At 37.0% G+C, this 19090-nt stretch overlaps 1 long non-coding RNA gene across 1 annotated transcript; it reads right to left on the minus strand.

The window, feature by feature from the left end:
• Positions 1 to 1500: 1500 nt before the first annotated feature.
• Positions 1501 to 5111, minus strand: LOC140229130 (uncharacterized). The gene is made up of 3 exons (XR_011901270.1): positions 4959 to 5111; positions 3405 to 3535; positions 1501 to 2603 (listed from the first exon to the last, which is right to left on the minus strand). It is a non-coding gene; the product is annotated as an uncharacterized lncRNA (long non-coding RNA).
• Between the last annotated feature and the right edge of the window lie 13979 nt (positions 5112 to 19090).

The raw sequence follows: 19090 nt of genomic DNA on the forward strand, positions 1-19090 counted from the left end.
CAAAATCACAAGATCAAAAATTGAGAAAGGACTGTATATTTCAATATCATTTGCTTCTGAGCCCACTAAAATCATACATCATTCGAAGCGAAATTTATCTAGGTTTTCAGAAATACCACTATTTTTTAACCATTGCTTGTAGAAGGGTCAGGATCCAGCAAAATAGCATCCATGTACACATCCAAAAATGCTCAAAACTTGGCGAAGTCGCAGACGACCTTAGTTAGCCAATCACAACCCCGCGCTGTGACATCATCGGCATGGCGATTCTGCTGAATGAACGAGGGCAACTCGAAGCACTCCAAAAACGCTAGAATCGCTTCAAATTCTGTTCATTGTTGCTTTTTTGTGTAACAATTATCAGAATGATATTTTCTGTCTTTTTTTTTCTTATATCACTGTCGTAAATGAGAGAAAATGACTCACGTCCACAAAAACTTACATCAGTCCCACATATTGAAAATTGTGCTGTTCAGTTGCACTACCAGAGGGGCCATACCTACTGTATAGCTCGGCCTTGGTCGTGTGATCGTGTACATCACGACTTGTTGACAAGATACAAGTGTTGCCATGTAATTGTTGTTTTGATATATCTAGTTAAAATGGGTTTCTGATTCTACACAAAAATTAACAGTGGCCAAGATAAAACTTACAGGTTATAAACCCTGTCAGACTTTTATACTTTTTGTGAATGAATCGTTTGTTATGAGTTATATGGTACCGGTATGCAGAGTCGGTGGGGGAATGGTTAGCATCTTCAGGGAATTTACTGACACATCTGCACAAGAAACAAACAACATATCAAATTCGGTAGAAGCATGCATATCACACACACACACACACACACACACACAAGGGTAACTAATTGTCCTGTAATCGAGTTAATGACGACTACCGTAGTTGAGAAAATACTGAACAAGCATAGCTGTGCTATTCAATGTGTTGATTAAACAAGTTTTCTTCAAATTACACATGTATATAGGAACTGTATTCTGGTTATAATTATTTGTTTGTCTTGAATTTTGACAAGCTTCTTTTTTTGATAGTTGTGATTCTTTGTTATATTGCTTGTTGAATTGTTGTTATTTATTAATAGGCTTCTAAATTTCAACCGCTGATTAGAAAAAAAAAAATCTATGTAGATCATTTCATTGAGATTATACTTAAATAAAAATGTGTGACTGTAAATATACACAGCTTTAAATGGGCAAAATATAATCACATCCTTGTCACACATTATACAATGTACATTTGTGAATAATAACATTTGAGGGTACATGTACAGTTTATGAAGGGATAAGCCTATACCAGGTAGTGCTGGCGGTGGAGGTGGTCGAAGTCTTCAGGGAATTTATCAACATACAAACTGATATTCTCATTCTGCATTGGAGACATGCAACACACTTTTTTCCCCAAAAGAAACATGCTCATACAAAACACAAGAAGCAAGTCCTTCCAATCATCACAAAATAACATAGAGACAGCACACATGAATCCCAACATAACTTATGTTTAATAATATATGTGAAAACAAAATCACATACATTGTGCCAATAACTGCTTCTCTTTCAGAAAAAAAAAAATCAAATGCAAATACAATGCACCAAAATACTGTATGCACTTATCATTTTGCTTAATCATGCAACACTTAGAAAACTAACATTTTTTCAAAATCGGTAAACTTTTGTAATGAAATCTTGATAATGTTAATTGCATTTTTAGGAAGCTCAATGTGCATTGTACATGTACATATTATATCTAACTTTACTGAAACGGACTTCTGGCTTATATTTTGTACATTATACAGGCATACCTGTGGGTGCCTATAGAATCTTCTCAAACATAGCAAATGATTAAAAGCAAGAATGTTTATTTTTACAATGGCTTAAACAGGAAAAGTGTAACAAACACATACTTTCTTTCACTGTCTCACATTCCGTTACTGTGTCAGCATCCGTCTCCAGATGAAATATACAGTTGTACTCATACGGGATGTAAACCCCTTGAAGGGGTTGGGTGGCTGAGTTGGAAATCGGGAGGCTTTAGAAGAGGGGCCATCCTTCTTCACCGGCCACTCTTACGTTTTTTCCATTTTTGTTTGTTTGTTAGTTTGCGATTTTGTTTTAAGTTTCTTCTTTCACGCTTCCTAAAGGTTGCCTTTTCATGAACAGCCTTTGTATTTGCTGTAATGAACAAAGTAAAATTTTACACAAGTTGATGCAAGAGCAGTTGAACAATTTGGTTGCAACGTATTATCATATGTACCGGTAAACCCGGGTATCTATCGTGCAAACAATCACAGCCCAACCTGGCAAGAATTCCACTCAAAAGGATTTTTGTTGTTGGGTACTTTTCATGTGCTAAGTTATATAACTTCTGAGAAGAATGTCTATCAATATTCCGCACACTTGACGAAAGGCTGTTTGTACCTACATACGCGTAAAAGTGCTGCATCACCTCCACTAGTGTCAATGTCACACAGTTCAATCTTTTCCACTAAATAAGAGATTTTTTGCTCCAGGGTAACAAATACTTGTGCATCATTTCGATCCAGTTCCAGATTCTGTACCATTGAAACACCATAGATGTGAACCTTCAGCCATCTATAAAAGAAATGCAGAAAAGGAAAGAAAATAAACATCATGACTGCACTGTTAAACATCAAAGAAACTCAAGAAAAATATTTTCAAAAAAAAAAATGTTTCAATGAATCTATAAATGCTATACAAGCAAAGATAAAGAACAAATTTTATATTTCAGGAAAACATTTTAATGAATTTCATAGTTTTAAATTCCAGTGCAAATGATTGGACCCCTCCCAAAAAAAAAAAGAAAAAAAAAAGAAAAAGAAAAGCAAAAACAGAAAAGACAGAAAGAGAGAGATAAATTCTCACAGGATTTTGCTCAATACCCGCCAACACACACACACAACAAATGTCAGAATTATTACCCTTTTGTTTAGTGAGTATCATTCAGGAAAATGATGGGGGGGGGGGGGGGGTTGACACCCCCTTTCCCTACTGTTATGCTAATGGTACCAGCCATCTTCAAGAGCTATGGACATTAATGTTGACATGCAAAAACAAACAAAACCCTACAAAAGTATAATTATTTTATTTCATTTTTTAAGGACATCTCCTTACAGTACTATAGACTTTCTTTTACATACAGTGTGCGTACAAATTGTACATAGGACATTAAAAGATGAACAACACTACTTGTGAAGATCAGGGTGAAAACCCCAGGTGGAGTAGTACACTATACAGCGTTAAAAATATTATATCTTCATATGACAACCCAGACTACTGCAAGAATCTTCAGAACTGGAGTCTGAAGGAGGGACTTAAATCTGCAGAAGAAAGAAAGGAGGAAAAAAAGAAAGATCAGAACATGAATTTACTTACTCGGTCATTTTGCTTGAAGGAGCTATCCCACAGTGGAGTTTCTGCATTTCTGGGAACCGACTCAGTAAGTGGAATGTGCTACATGATGAAGTTCGAAGCCAGGAACTTTCCTTGAATGTCCAGTATTTTGACTGCAAGGAATTCAGAAAGAAGATGTTAAACAATCAAAATACAATGTATGATAGATTCCAGTTACCATGGTTACTGATCTATTCTCTAATAGTTATATAAATGTACAATGATAGCCTAAAGCTTCGAATTGACGGGTAGACACCCTAAAATTTTTTAACGCGGACGTACTTGTAGTTAGCCTAATTGAAAACCAAGGTCTACATGTACACATTAGCCTGAACAGATGCAATGCGACAACAGTGTACAGCTGTTTGTACATCACAACCTGTGTACAGCCAGGAAAATAAAACAAAAATTAATTTGATGAAAAATAAACTCTGAAAACAGTCAATCAATGTGCTACATTTGTACATGTAGGCCCAGCCGTGTGCCTTTACTACAGTTGTACATTCAGTTCTTCTTCTTCTTCTTCTTCTTCTATATGTGGTATATATCACTTTGTAAAAGTTAACGTAAAACAATTTTTGTTTGTTGCGATTGGGATGAAACTATCATTTGGTGAGGTACCAAAAAAAGTTAGACCGACAGTATCTGTCTCTTCACGACAGACTTCTTATCTTACATTGGGACATGTATGGTCAGCTGTACATGTCCCAATGACAGTGATGAATGTCAGTAATTTATTAAGAATCCCACAGTGAAGAGACGGATACCGATAGTCTAACTCTAAGAAAATGTTACGCCAAGGACCGTACAATTTTTATGATTGAACCACATGTAATTCACGATTAATAACTCTTGGTACTAGTACTACTACTTTATTTTGCTTGATCATGATTCATGGATAATTATAGCACTGTAAGAAATATCACATGTGGGCGGGTAGATCTTGTACAACTGTAGATCAAACTTCAAAGAAAGGCATGCGCGATGCGCAGATTAATAGTATGAAATAAACAGACAGACCAAAAACTTTTTTAAAAGTTACCATTTGCATTCTTTATCTTACCGGACTTCCACAAATTTAAACATTTAACTAGGCCCCCTAGCCCTACATAAACTTGATGGGTTTTTTAATAAGACTCAAGACTATCGGCTACAACCTACTGAATGTACAACTTTTTTTTTTGACTGTATTCAACAAGCCTTAGATCTGTAGTCTAGACCCTATACCGGTAGATATTTCATGCAAGTCAGAAACAAACATGCACGAATTACGAGTGCAACCTACAAATCGTAGGTTACTGTTACCAGTTACACTTACAGCTAATGTACAAGTGTGTAGAACTTCCGTTCTACGGTGTTTAGACTTTTAATAGACAACTGACAGTGTGTTATCTAAAATTTTACACTGACTAGTTACAGCTGTATTAGATTTAATAATCCCCCATGGTTCTTTATGTACGGGACTACAGTCGCACAGAAGGCACTGCGTCGCACAACTAAAAAATAACGATAAAGTGACGTAATACGGACACGTACCGTAGAGAAACAGTGGAAGCCGGTTTCGGAGTCCGCGTCGTTTCACAAAATTTCCGTCACTTTGAAGACAAATAGCGAAAATGTTTTATTTTTGAGCCCAAACGAGACTGCTATCAAAATGTTCGCTAGAGTTTTGGCTTTCTAACGATGCAATTGGTGTTGCCGTCCAATTTGTAGAAGGGTCAGGATCCAGCAAAGTCTGACACCTTACAAAATGCAGAAAAAAAAGAAAGCCGGTTTTCTTCCTCACATAAATTGTTTTGGTTTTGATAATATTTTTGTTAAAAAGATGTGCATATTCTGTAAGGTATTATTTCAATATTTGTCTAAAAATAATGCGAGCAGTGTACTTCTAAAAGACATCAGCAATTGATCTCGCAAAGCCTGTTGCCTTCTCTCATAATCTCGTGCACCGAAATCTGCACGCGAGACTTCGCGAGACGAAAAATAAAATGTTCACGTTTTGCACAGTGCGAGCGAACGCTGCCGGTAGACTGTTAACAACCTCCCCTCTCCACCCCCACCCCCTCCTGAAAAAGACAAAAACAATCCAGCAACTACATAAATAAAAGAGTATACAAACAAAATAAAAAAGTTGACGAAAAGCAAACAAACAAATCCAGTTTGCGAGAGCAGCCCACACAGAACAGCCATTCAGGGATTGAAATGTAACATTCTGGTGATAGACCAAGGAGGTATGAGAGAACATACCTCCTTGGATAGACCAGACTTAAATGCAAGCACAGTTCTACAAAGTGGAACAAAAAGTTATTTGCCCTTGAGTGGCGGTACAATACTACAAGGAGCTTTACGATTCTTCATGAGGGGACTTATCTAGGCTAAATCACTGTCGGAGTATATTCAAACCATTCATTACTTTTTGTGCACAGGTACTGTAAAAATTCCTGTGGTCAACCACAGACCGTGAAATACCTCATTGGTGCCCGCTTATCTACCATCAAACATATCGAGTTAAGTTAAAGCTGAAATGTAGCATTAGTTACCTGAACCTGAACACAAATGCTTAAAATGTTTTCTGCACAGTATTGAAATTACAAAATGACAAAATACAATTGTGTAAACAAGAAGAAATAAAACTAAGCATTTCAAACAATTGTCGAAACCGACATCATTTGCTAAAACATTATAGTGCATTCAATTTAGGTTTAATGAGTTGATTACCAACAGCAGAGCTTTATAATACTTTTCAAACAATTTCCTAAATCTATAATTGGTTTTTCTTTCATTTCATTTCATTTATTTTTATTTCCAACAAAAACAGTTACTGTGCTGTAGTTTAGAAAAAAAGTTCCTAATGTAGAACAAACGTCTTTAAGCAGTATTCCTGCAAAGGCAAAAACAGATAAACGAACAAACAAACAAACTGTGAAACCTGTCATCACCTCAACATCAATGCAACTGATTTAAATTTTTTGTCAAATGACTCTACCGGCCAAGGGATCAACATTTCAATTGATTATCTTCTGCATGTCTGTTCAGTTTCACTGAAATGCATCTCAATATATCACTTAAAATCAGAACAGAATGTGGTCACTACAGCAACTCTTACTGATTAATAAAAGTTTATGAAAAGAAAATATTTCTGGTATTGCTTTCTTAGTACAACTGAACGCAAATGACTTCAATTATGATGTTTGAAAAAAAAAGAATGAATATCGAAAAAAATCGTCTAGCTCTTCAATACACCTGTGAGCTTCACACATTCATTTTGTTATAACTTTCATGTCACCTGTCAAATTATACTCAAACTGGCGTAAAGACACTGCTTTTATTACACTGTTTACTTATCAAACCAGTACTCTCTATGGGGTAAGATTTACTTTAAAATTCAATAAAGAATAAATAGAGTAAAAAAAAAATACAATTTGCACATATCTGCCATTTTTATATTTTAACAAATTATTGTCTCCAACATTGTTTAGCTTACACCCGGTGAACTTCACACAATCATATAGTAGTAATTTTCCTGCCACCTGTCCAAGTTTGCTCAAACTGTTGCAAAGTCACTGCTTTTATGATGCTGTTTACTTATCAAAACAAGGCTCTCTGTGGGGTGGGATTCACTTTGAAGATCAATAAAGAAGAACAAGGATGACCGAAAATACAGGGTTTTTTTTTTGTGGGAAATGTTTAAGCTTGTTTCTAAAGGTAAATTAATGTAACATTCTCTCTCTCCTAACCTGTTTTGTTTTTCCCTCATCTTTCCTTTCACACAGAACCCTGGACAAGCCTCTGGCAGCAGCCTGCGCATCAGCATTCATAACAAGATCAACATGCATGACAGACGTTGAACAACTCCCATTTGCTGCTCCATGAACAAACATTCAAATTGTCTGCAATGGGAATGCCAATATAGAAATGGTGGAGTGGATAGCTTGTGCATATGTCTCTTTAAATTGAATCAGCATTTTCCACTCAATATCTTTCTCTTCTCTCCATCTCTCTCACTGTGGTGATGCAGGCTCTTGAGATGGAGCAGTTCTGTGAAACAGTTTCATCTCTTCGTCAGTAAATTCTCTTCAATACTTATGCCTTTCTGATTCTTACATTCAGAAAAAAAAAGCAGATATATGATATCCTATGTTCCTGTTTGCATCATTTTGTACGAAAAGATTAAAAAAATGCCTGGCAATCATGCATGTGTACCTCTTTGTTTTCATACATGTGTGTATAAATGTTGTATGTACACTCCTATCCATCTGTCTACATTATTTATCTTTCTGTTTTTCTCTCACAACTTTTCTTAAGAATCTTGATATTCTTTAATAACTTTTAACAAGTGGTTGTTAATGGGCAGTTTCTCACAACATTATTCCTTTAGAGGGCTTATATAGTTTTGGTTGAGATTGGGACTCCAGTTTTAATTTTTTTTTGTGAGATAATTAGAAACCACTTACATGAAATTTGAGAGGGATATAATTCTATCAGGAATTAAAAGTTTATTTGATAATAATTGGTTTTGAAATGGCTGTGATATCCAAAAACAAAGTGGTCCTAAAAAAAAGGTTGGTCCCACCTTTTATTGGGATCACTTTATTTTACTTTGTGATTTGATATCTCAGCCATTTCTAAACTGATTTCATTAAACAAACCTTCAATTCCTGTTAGAATTGTATGCTTGTTTACACATCATATAAGTGGTTTTTAACCATCGTGCAAAAGTTAACACCTCAATCCCCATCTCAACCCAAACTATATAATCCCTTTAACCATGGACCTACTACTTTTGTAGTTGGTCCATGCTTTAACCAATAGGAACTTGCAAAAATGCCTCGAGCAGTACAAAGAAAAAAAAAAAGAAAAGTACATGTATGTGATTTCTTACTTGACTTCCAATAACCGCAAACAGTACAGTGTAGACCCCTAACACTTCAATCACATATAATGATTTATAGAAAGCATGGAAAGAGCAACTTCAACTTCAACTTTATTTTTCATTTCCATTAAATAAACAGGGAAAATTATATACAATGCATTAACAGAACATATTTGTAACAATTAAAAAAAAACACATACATGTGATCACGAGTAAAAACATAAATTCATTTTCTAAGGTATATAGGCCTACATATGCATAATACAAGGATTGGAATGAAAATGGAGGGTCCCACTAAAAAGCAAAGCTTGTAGGGTATGGGACCCTCAGAAGATACATAAGAGAACAAATAATGACTTAATGAAACTACACACATTATATGAAACAAAATCAAAGAAACCAATGTCAACTGACATGTTATCAACTTAGGAAGGAAAAAAAGAAAAAAGAAAGAAAAAAAAAAGGAAAAAGAAGAAAAAAGGGGAAAAAAATGTAACTACAACACGCGCCATCGTGGACACAAGCAGACTGGATTTCATGATGTAAGTGTAATGATAAGACACCCCCTGGATTGATATTGCAAAGGATTGGGTACATATACCAGTATGAATGCAGAAGAGCGGACATACAAAAAAAAAAAGGGAATAGACACACTGTTATACAGTACAATAAATGTAACATCTGAGGAGGACTTATGTTTGACAGATTATTTTTCTCTAATGAAAAAAAAAAATATTTCTGTATGATTCCTTAATGCTTGTAAAAAAAAAAAGATGACTTGATTGAGACAATAAAAACGCACCTAGCAAGCAACTTTGTTATAGACAACTGGAGAGGGAGCTATGGAATACACAGAAAGTTCCATCCAAAGTGTTTAAAATGCTGTTACGGGAGCCTACAATTCCCAAAACGAGCTCAACAGACTTTTAACTTCCCCCCAATATAGCATTCCAAGCCCTAAGGGTAGAACAATTCTGCATATTCGCTAATAACTAGTCATCATGTGAGCATTATACGCCTTAGGAAAAGTTATTGACAGCACACATAATTTCAACTTGAATCTTTTGCAGTAGTCATTTTTGAAGTATCACCACAATGTCTCCAGTATGCACACATTAATGCACAGCTCTTAGGCCTTGCACATATTGTGCATACCAATTTCATTTGGCACTGCTTCCCTGAAATCAAGCTGAAATCTCATTTCCTACATTTTATAAATTATCCATCACCCAGTTCTCAGCATTGTACACATTTCTGAATAACGTAAAGCATAATCTTGCATTAAAGCTGTTATCATTCTACTTCTCATCCATTCATTTAGACAAATATATAAAAAATAGTCCACCCCCACATAATTATGCTGATCCAGTTGCATTGCTACAGTTTTGTTTTGGATTAACCAGCATGACATCGTTTGCAGTGCACCTACACAATTTGTGCTTGACAAAGGGAATCTAATTAATCTCACTTAAAAAAAAAGAAAAAAGAATCAATCAGAGAACACAGATATGCATGGTTTTCCTTTTCAGCGGCTTACTGCAAACTGAACCATTTCAAAAATAGACAATATTTCATACAGTAAATGATAGCACAACGTAAAATATGCCACAAAACAAAGAGCAAAACAAAAAATGGATGTGGGTGGTATTCAAACTATTCTAAGATTGGTTAAAAACAGGAAGGCAAAAAACAGGAAGGCAACTTATTGCTTTAAGTCTTGGGAACCCATACTGATTGAAAAATATGGACCAATTATATACCACAAAGTCAATATTTGCAGACACATTTAGAGGCAATAAGGTGTGTAAAACCATGATTGTGTACACTGCACAAATACCACACAGTTCTGTGGAATGTGGATTGTATGGCTAAAATTACATAATAAATGGCATATCAGCATTTCCACAACTAGACCATGAACCTAATGCCACATCACAATGCTGTTGGTAGTGCAGAATATATTCTCTGAAAAATTGACATCTTCTAATCAGATTGGATAGGAGCAGCAAAAAAAAAAAAAAAAAAATGTCATTGCGTTCTTTCTCATGGTAAAACGTTTCAAAATTTGGGTCATGATCAGAATAGTGTCTTTTTGATGCATTGTTCTCAATGTCAAAAAGGGGAAATTTGGGTTGCGATCATTTGCCTGATGTGACCTACACATGTACATAAATAATTGTATGCTTACTACATTCTTTGGTGTGCTACAGCTGGCAAAATAGTAAGTAGCCATACAAGTGGTGCATCATCAGGATATAAAAATTTTGACATTTTTTGTGGTCACTGTTCACACCGTACAACTCTGCATCTTTTTGCCCCCCCCCCCCAAAAAAAAAAAAAAAAAAAATGCACAAATTATTGTGACTTGGATCGCAATTCAAATCTCATGGGAAAAAAAAATATTTCTGTTCTCACTGTAAAAATTTCAAAATTTGGGTGGTGATCCTGATCACAACCCAAAATATCATTATTTTTACGAATGCAATGAGAGATGTCCATGTGACCCCCAAAAACATGTTATTTGAATGCAATGAGAGATGGCACTATTGACGGTGATCTCCTGTACGACAGGACAGCAGATGGTCAGGGAAGAGACAGCTGTGATCGGACATGGTCTGGATGGACTTTGGACAGCTGGAAACTTCATTGACCCGGCAAACAGACCTTGCTGGAAGAGACAGGTTCCAGCCTCTTCTTTTCCGGACCGACAATCGTCCCAATCATCCAGATTCAGCCCAATGTTCTTCTTTGTTTGTTTGCTTTAGTTTTGTTCTAGTATACTTTTGTTTTGCTATCAAGTATATCATCAGATAGCATTTGTTAATTTGCTGTGAAACTTGCCTATGCAGATCACTGACTGCTAAAACCCTTCAAAAGCTTTGCGCCCTGAAATTCCTTTCTGGCTTCTCTGCTGTTACCACACCTATCAGTGAAGTTAAACTGGTTGTGGACCCTTGCTCTCTGTGAATGTATGCTGAAATGAAGTTGTTCAGGGAGCAGACTTCACCCACACCACACCCACATCTGAAACTACTATATTCGCTGGCAATGAGGCCACACCGTCCTATGAGCCTCATCCCACCTTTATAACAAATGCCAATGGATGACATTCTGATAAAAATTCATCACATTTCTACAGTTTGCTATTAAAGAAACTTCATTATTTTTGCATGTTTTGGGGTGTTTCCAAACAATTTATTTGTGCTTTTATTATCTTTGGTTTTATTGAAAATGCAAGCTGTGTGTAAGGATTTTAAATGATATGTCAGTGTGTGAAATCATGTGCCACTTTAAAGTCACATGATTTTCTTAATTTATGTACAATTTTGATAAGATCTCTCCCATTTGGCATTCTTCATTTAATTCCATTCATTAGTCCACCTAAATATGGAGTAGTATTTAGATTCCAGAAAGTTGGTTTGTTATTGCATAACAACTCAGGAAGGGGGAGGGGAGCAGACATAAGCAGAATAAGACCCCCGTTTACGGTGCGGGGCCGGGCTCAGCCGCGGCTCAGCCGCAGCCGAGCCCGGCCTCAATTGCGCGGCCGAGCCCCGCAATTTTGTCCGTTTACACTGCCGGGCTCGGCCGCGCTTTTAATTCAAACCTTTCAATATTTTGCCGTAGTGGCGCTCTGCTTGTAAACAAATGCAATTTGGTATAGTCTGGTTTTCAGACCCTTTGCTAACTGGATTCCGTGGCGACGAAGTCGCCGTTCGGGCAAAGGCCTTTGCCAAAGGAAAAATCCTTTGCAGGACAAAACCACCTTAAACTACACTAGCTTTCGACATTGAGGGGGTTAATATCCTGAATAGCGAAATAGTACGGGCAGAGGGTTTGGGAGCCAGACTAAAACTGGCCGTGCATTTGGCCCAGTTTGCATTTACACTGAGAAAAGGCTGGGCTCGGCCGCAGCCGAGCCGAGACCACCTCCAGAGCGAGGCCAAATGCGAGGCCAATTTTGGCCCCGCATTTGGCCTTTTGCACGTTTACACTGAAGCAGGGCTGGGCTGAGCCGCGGCCGAGCCTCGCACTGTAAACGGGGTCATAGTTCCACCCCCCCCCCCCCAAAAAAAAAGCCAAAGTATCAGTATGAAGGAAAATACCAATATAACCATTCACATTGTCAGCTCGTTCCTAACAGACATCATCATTATGACATTTAACTTTGCCCACTCTTCTACTAAACTTTGGTACTGCTAGAGCTATAATTCATCAGATATCTGATCAATACTGACTTTTGGCAACAAAGTGACTTTGCAATGATGAAAGAAGCCAACAACTTAAAAAAAATACCCAAGGTATAAAGGACAGATACTTACAGAATAAAGTGTCATTCTCATTGCAAAAATTTGAAATTTGGGTCATGATCAAGGTTCCGTCTTTTTTATTCAGCGCTCTCACTGTCAAAATGAGTTATTTTTGTTCTCACTGTAAACAATTACTTTGGATCATGATCAGGATTGTGACCCCCAAAATGTGCTGCTTTGTATGAATGCAATGGGAATTAAAAGCACTATCTAGATCATTGCCTCAGAGTAAATATCGCATCAACTTTAATCCGAAAGTCGGCATTGCAACAATATGTTAAGAATGTTAACTGTGTGGGGGTGCCAGGCAGACATGCATGACATGTCCCACCGCTGCAACTACCCACTGAATCTTGATGAACTCAAAAGCTCTTCCGTGACGTTTATTTGCCAGCGGAAGTCATTGTGATTTCTGGCAAATATGGCATTCTTTGGTGGAGTTTGTGGGCCACAAGCTATGGTTTAACAATGCACATCAGATGCATGGTTGACATTGTCAACATGTTGACAAGTACAACGCCATGTTACAAAATCTAGGAGAAAATATGTGAAGCTTTCATCCAGTTGTGCTGTCGACTGACCTAAAAAATATTTACAAGTGGCCTGAAATTAATCATTTTGGTATGAATATGCATTTTTCATAATCAGATGAGTGAAAAGAGAGTCCACATGCATACACACACACACACACACACCAAGATGAATATGAGCATCAAACTTCTAATAGTTCTATTCACAAAAATTAGATCGGTACAGGGAAACCCACTATTGCAAGGTTGCTAGGCAGCCCATTTAGACTCCTGATCAGTGGTACCTTGTTCTGAAAGTAATAGAAAGAGACCAACTAAATGCGTTAACAGAAAATTGGAACCACAAAATTCACCTTTGTCAAAAGAGGTACCGGTACTAGGACCTCATTGTAAACAATTTTTTTATAACACGGTTTCCCTGTATTACATATACCTCATCTAAATGCATTCAGTATGCTTGAGATATGTGTTTGAAACAAAATTTCACACATGCTACTCCCATATTAAACATCATTTTGCAGTTGAAACATAGGGCCTACATGTAGGCAAGGTCATAAGGTTTACATGAGAACCCTCGGAGAGGCTTAAATTTAGATCATAATCATTTGATCTCAAAATCCACAATGAAACATGCATAGAATTAAAGAACTTGATATCTGGTTGTTATGAGGACCACAAAAGTGCTAGTGACACTCAGCAAAATCAATTCAGATATAGATTTTCATGAGGATCTGTCGATATGGCACCACACTACACCCTGAACGGAGACACTAGGATTGAAAATAGGGACCAGTATGGCAGGTATTACATTTAGGGCTAATTAGCTCACAATAGGGTCATTAACAGTGACAGTGACCAACTGGAGAATACATGTGGTTATTTTTAGGCACAGGCCCCCACCCAACCACCTGGGGTATGAATTGCTACAAAATGTCGTCTGTGAGGACATGTCCATCACATCCATCACATGTGACAAATCATTTTCTTCAGTAACTTGCATTCCTTGAACATGCTAAAATAACACACTAAAACATGATTTGTTTAAATGATATCTGCTCTCTTGCAGGCCCTTTTGCTTGTTACAGAGCTTGAGCATGTGAAGAGGATATCTGGTTTCAAATGTAGCAAGCGCCAATTCTTAGCTGTAATTAGCAACCAGAAAAGTGCCTACTGACGGCAGTAAAGAACACAGTTTGTCTTAAATTTCCTTCACATATTTGCCTCAATGTGTAAGCTCTCTTCTAGTCATATGAAGACAAAAAAAAAGAAAAAAGGTCTTCCGACCGGATGCTGTCACATCTGCAACATGAAAAGTCTCCTGTAATAATACTGGAGTTGTAACTTCAAGAGATGCTGTACCAATGTTTGTTTTGGGATCCCAAACAGTATTCCCCAATGAGATGCACAACTTGCAGTGTCCCTTCCATGTAGCTCAGATGTAAGAGTATCATATCATGTTACATATATTAAATTTTGTACTACTGCACACTGTATAAAACATGTTGTGTTCATAATTGAGGAAGTCAGTTGTTATGCTACTATAACAAAACAAGACTTTGTTCTCCAGTTGGATGATACTGCCTCAAAAATATATATTTTTGCCACATGCAGAAGCTACTCTAACACAACACAAATTGGTATATGATTCCATCTCATAATTCACGGCATGGAAAATCAATTTGCAGAAGGCGATCAATATCATTGTGGTGTCGATTGGTGAGGGCATGGCATGATGGGAGACAGAAATTTGGCTCGACAGTTTTGTAGTCTGGGCAGACAGATGGAAGTTGACATGCCTCATGCACAGTCATCATCATCATCATCATCATCATCACCACCATCACATTCTCATTCTTCCTCTTCTTCTTCTGCTTTTTGAAAGTCTTACTTCTTTTTTTCTTCATCTTCTCCTTTCCCCTTCATCTTTCTCCTTATTTCTGCTTCCATTTATTATTCTTTCTCCTTCTCCTCTTTCATCCTATTTTTCCTTCTATTTCTCCACAATTTTCTTCTCTTCCCCCTCGTCTATTGTCTTCATAATCCTTTCCTTCTCCTCCTCCCCCTCCTTCATCATTACCATCTTCTTCTTCCCCTTATTCTCTCCTTCCTCCTGTTATTTTATTCTTCTTCTTTTTTTTTTTCAACACAAAACTACCACACATTTTGCCAAAGTTACACCACAAGTATGCAGAAATCATGCATACATTGTAATTGTAACAAACATGCTATACATTAATTAGAATACAATTTAATCAGCATGCCACTCAGATCAACTGAAATCAAATATGTTTCAGGATGTATGCCTGGGCGGCAATGAATAGATAAACCTTTTTATAAAAGCAAGAACAAAGAAGATTGGTTTCAGGAAAAAAAGAAAACAATTCATGCGAGTTTTTAACTTTAAAAAAATTCTCTCTACAAGAGACAATAAGGCTGACTTTTTATTCCTGTTATTCAGGATTTTCTTCTGGGTAGGGTAGGGCACAGTGCTGCTAAAAATAAGATCACCAGGACACAAAATGTTTTTCCTTGGCTGTTGAGGTGCAGCTTTCTGTGCCTGCCTGACTGGAATACATTGAACAAGTCAAGGTATAATGAAGAAACCAATTTCCTTCAAAACCCCACAAATTCCACAAAATCTACCCACACAGAATAATAGATTTTGAAGTTTAAACCCTCAATTCAGTTTAAGGAACCATTACACATACACAGAAAGATTAAAAAAGATATTTTCAAGAAAACAAGATAAGTCGGCTCTATATAGCATATACAGCACACTTGTACATAGCATGCAGGTTTTGGTTTTTTTTTCCTCAAATATGACAGAGTCTAGATATGCTCAAATTGGCTTGAAGTTCCGACTAAAATGTTTTATCTACAAGCATACTGATCAGTATATTGTCACATGCTTGAGAGCTTTTGGACATGTAAAAAAAAAGAAGATATATATATATATATATATATGAAGAGTTTGTTTGCAAAAACCGATAAGTCCATATTTGCCAAATGGAGATATTTGCGATTAAAGGTCAAGAAAAATAAAGAGAACAATAAGAAAATTTTTGCTTCTTTTGACCATAACTTCAAAAATGTACCTTTATATGTAGTGACCAATATATCATTTAAAAGGTATTATTTTGTACTTTCTGACGGAGACCGTACTTCAAAATCTTCAAAAATGGACTTATCGGTTTTTGCAAACAAAATCTTCATATATATATATATACATATATATATATATATATGTATATAATATTTTTTTTTGGGGGGGGGGGTAGTGCCACAGTATACCTCTGCAAGCATTATTGACCCACAGACAAGGTTGATACAAATGTGTCTCAACCTGAGTGACAACTTATGCTAACATACACCCCCCCAAAAAAAGCAAAACAAACAAACAAACATCAGGCACATGTTAGCTCTATACACTGCAGCTTGATAAGGCCTTAAACAACTAGGTCTTGGACAAGGAACGGAAAAACAGCATAAAACCAACATTTTGACAATCCTACTTTGACATCATAGATTGAAAATTGAATAATAGTCATATCAGTTATGGCTAGTCCATGTTAACAAATTTTTGCCAATTGTTTATATTTTGCTAATCTACACAATACAACATATTACCGTACTCAATTACCTTTTTGGATATTCTGATGTCATCTTTCTATTTTATCAATTACATCGAGGACTGAGGTGGTATGACTCTATCGAGGAGACTACTTTCGCAATAGAAGAGCGTCTCTTCAGAAATTGATCACAAACTTTCCAAGCCAATCTGGGAAACATATTAGGTGTGAAAATGTTACAGTGCTGTTGTACATTCGCACTCAGAAATCAATGAATGATGTGACACGCACACATGTTTTTTCCTCGTAATATTTCTTCCCGTGCTTGGAGACGCTGTCATTGATCGAGACACCAGATGAAACAGAAGACAATCAATGAGGCTCGTGTTCCGTAGACAGGGGATGCGTGACATTCCGCCGAGACAGAAAAACATATCAACACCCTTCAACACCTCTTGATGGTTGTGAATCTCATAACACGGCATTCTGCTCACAGTACGTTGATGAATATCCACAACTGTCCAGTACATCACCCTTGGGTTCCATACCTTTCATGACCATCATCGGTGGGGATTCACACAGACACAAATTAGCTTGAAACAAATCTAAAGATTTCGTTGCGATCCAAATCTTGAGACTTCTGCCTCTGTGGACATAAGAATCTCACTAAATAGTGCAATCAGCATCATGATCCAAATCTGAAGAAATCTTGCAATCATTTCGGAATTATCAGAATAATTTGAGAAACAGCATGATATTTTGCATCATGGCAAGTGTGTGAATGCTGGAGCAAATAATCTCCAGATTTTTTATTCTGTCATTCAAAATATGCATAATCAAACAGCACACAATCAAGAAGGCAAGGATCAATTCAGGCATGCCAAGTTTGGGTGGCAAATTATCGCAAACGACAATGATTACTGGGTTATTTCTCTCTGTCTGAACAGGTGCAAAATATCTCAGTATCTGGATCACGATCATTATTTTGTCTGTGCTATGTGAACGCGACTAATGTCTTTCAGGAACTTGTGCGATTCATATCACCAGGCAGGTGACATCATAATCTGACAATCAACAAATTTTTCAGGAACTTCTCTGGTTCATATCACCAAGCATGTGACATCATAATTTGCATCAATGAATTACGGATCTCAAATCAGAGCAGGTGATCAAATGCACTGTCTCTCAGATGAATCCAGATTGCTACAAATCAATTTCTCATGAACTGAAAGCCCAGGGGAAGGAAACAATTACCCCCAGCTTCAATTTCACTTTGATCTGCACTGTAACTGAAGATACATAATTATGGCACAACATGGGCTGTGTTAATTCCTTCAAGTGATATTGGACGCAAGCAGTACAATGGTTGGCTGGTACTGTACCATGATGTGTGAAACCCTACGATACTGTGCAAGCTGATTTGTTTAGTAAAGTTTTCAAGTGGTGAGACATACCCCCTCTCCATGTACTACAATGACAATAATAATTATAGTGGCAGGAATAATGTCAAACATCTATCATGTACTCTATTTGCCTCTGGTGTACTGGCAAAAATTAATTTCAAAAAGGTGTACACTTCTACCAGTATTACTAATAGGTAACACTAATCCAAAGCCCATAACACTGATTTTCATCACTATCAAAGTTTGTGAAGGATAATTGTACAAATATGGATCATTGCACAATCATTGATCACTGCATACAGGGTAGCATAACGCTGATGCACAATCATTCTTGAATATCCACAGACACAGTGATGTTATTTGCAACAGCAAACGTTTTGTGCTTTTATCAACTCATCACCTACAGTACAGTACAATTCAGTCACGGCGTGCATGCAGATGCATTCAGAAGCTACAATACGCTATGTTTCAGCTCATTTCACTTCTGGGCCGTGTCGGTATGGTGCACATTCTCTTGTTGAAATCCTTCTTACACTTCATGGAATAGCAAAGATACCACACATTCAATGGCTTTGGGGAATAAAAATATGATTAAAGAAACTTAATTGAGATGTAAACAGCGAGTCAATAAGTGTGAAAGCAAGACAAGCGACTCAATAGAATCCATTTCAAAACATGACCGGCTGGAGGTTAATTGGCATTTGACCTTTAAAGAAGGTCAAACTTGAAGAGAAACAGGATATCATTGGAGTCCTTGTTATCATATCAATATGGTTTCCATCATCCTTCCCTGAAATTCAATCAAACAAGATCCTCGTCCCCCATATCCCCTCTAAACCAGGTACCCGACCCCCACGAGTCCTCCTAATTTGTGATACAAACCAGCTATGGATGTCAATTCATCTACCCAATTTGGGACTCCCCTAATGCGGAGATCACTACTACCAATGATACAGCACAGATAGACCCTTCTTTTACAAGGC

This window comes from Diadema setosum, chromosome 5 (assembly GCF_964275005.1).
Source record: "Diadema setosum chromosome 5, eeDiaSeto1, whole genome shotgun sequence".
In the NCBI taxonomy this organism is placed as follows: Eukaryota; Metazoa; Echinodermata; class Echinoidea; order Diadematoida; family Diadematidae; genus Diadema; species Diadema setosum.